The sequence below is a fragment of the Propithecus coquereli genome, unplaced genomic scaffold, assembly GCF_000956105.1.
Source record: "Propithecus coquereli isolate 6110/MARCELLA unplaced genomic scaffold, Pcoq_1.0 Scaffold95, whole genome shotgun sequence".
Lineage (NCBI taxonomy): Eukaryota > Metazoa > Chordata > Mammalia > Primates > Indriidae > Propithecus > Propithecus coquereli.
In genome coordinates, this window is record NW_012155840.1 from 6,470,284 (window position 1) to 6,472,127 (window position 1,844).

The following is a 1,844-nucleotide window of genomic DNA, read 5'->3' on the forward strand; positions in this document are numbered from 1 at the left end:
CATGAAGTTTGATTAGATCCCCAGTAGTGTAAGGATGGGAAAAGGGAAGCTAAAGAAGACGTTCTGGGGACAATTAATTGGTAAAATCTAAATTAGGACTGTATATTAGATTGTATTACCAAAGTGATGTTAATTTTTAGGTGCAGTAATGATACTGAAGTTCTATGGCAGAATATCCGTATTCTTAGGAGATGCATGCTGAAGTATTTAGAGGTGAAATGACATTTGCAATTTTCTTTCAAATGGTTCAGGGGAAAAAAGCATATATATAATGAGAAGAAGCAAAAGCAAATAGAAAAAAATATTAACAAATTGTGAATTTTGTGAAGGGTATTTGGGTGTTCATTGTATTATTCTTTCAACTTTTGTTTGGTTCTGAAATTTTTCAAAGCAAAAAAAGTTCAGAAATAAAGATTTAAGAGGTGGAATGGATCGAGCTTTATAACTACCAGGACGTGGGAATGGAGGGAGAGTGTAGAGCCCCAAATAACAACTAGATTTCTGGCTTGTCACAGGGGTGCCATCACTGAAACGGGAACCCTGAAGGAAGAGCAGGCACACAGAGTGATGGGCTCTCCACTTTGGACACTGAGTGTAAGGTGTCGATGAGCGATACAAGTGGAGGTGTCCAGTGGGCTGTTGGGTATACAGGTTTGGAGGCTGACAGTTTGACACAGGGGAAGAGGTGGACTCTGTATTATTAATAGATCGCTAGGGGTGCCATGATGCCAGACTACAGACTGGGGGAGTTAAACAACAGAAATTTATTTTCTCACAATTCTGGAGGCCAGAAGTCTGAGGTCAAGATATCAGCAGGATTGGTTTCTCCTGAGCCCTCTCTTCTTGGTTTATGGATGCCCATCTTCTCTCCGCATCTCTTTCCTCTATCTGTGACCTAATCTCTTTTTATAAGGACACCAGTCACTGGGTTAGGGCTCACCCTAATGACCTCATTTTAACTGGATTACTTCTTTAAAGGCCCTATCTTCAATTACATTCTGAGATACTAGGGTTAGGACTTCACCATATGAATTGGCGGGGCTAGGGGTACAATTCAGCCGGTAGCAGGGTCTCTTGGCCACACAGATCCTGAGTAAACAGAACACTTTTCTGTATCTAATAGCATTAAGTTAGACTAAGCCCAAAAGCAATCTGTAAAGGTAAATTTACTCCTAACTCACTGGTGATTATGTGAGTTTTCAAGTGTTCTGGTGAACAGAGATATTTTCCAAAAGGAGGTAGAAATACAGAAAGGAAGAGAAGTAGGAAGGGAGGAAGTGAGTCCGTGCGTTTCAGTAAGCTGTCTCCTTTCTGGCCCAGGTCAAGGAAACAGGAAAAAAAAAAAGATCATTTAGACACAAAAAAGTGAATTTCAAGGACACTTCCCCTTGTAAAGAAGAAACTGATTTTAAAACACGCCACACTGTGTTTGGGAAAGGAAGTTAAATCAAAGAAATGAAGCTAGGAAAACTCCTTGGCATTATTTCTGTCACTATATCCAGGAGCAAGAATTACAATGGATTTCTCACCCCTCGGGTCAGGGACTAAGGGATGTTTTTGCAGAGTTGTGGAAAATAAGATCTGGCATATATTTATTTATTAAAGATTTGGTGGTGGGCAGGACAGAAAAAGTACAAGAATAAACCTGGTTTTTTTTTTTTTGTTTTTTGTTTATGAGATCAGGTTACTCCATCAGAGCAATCTTTCTGTCCCATGTATTTTCTTTTCTTAATAGTTATGTGACCTTTGGTAATTTTTTCCTCTCTCTGTGTCTTAATTTCCCTACCTGTAAAATGAAGATAATACCTTCCTTCCACATAGTGTTCTTGTCAGGAATTAATGAA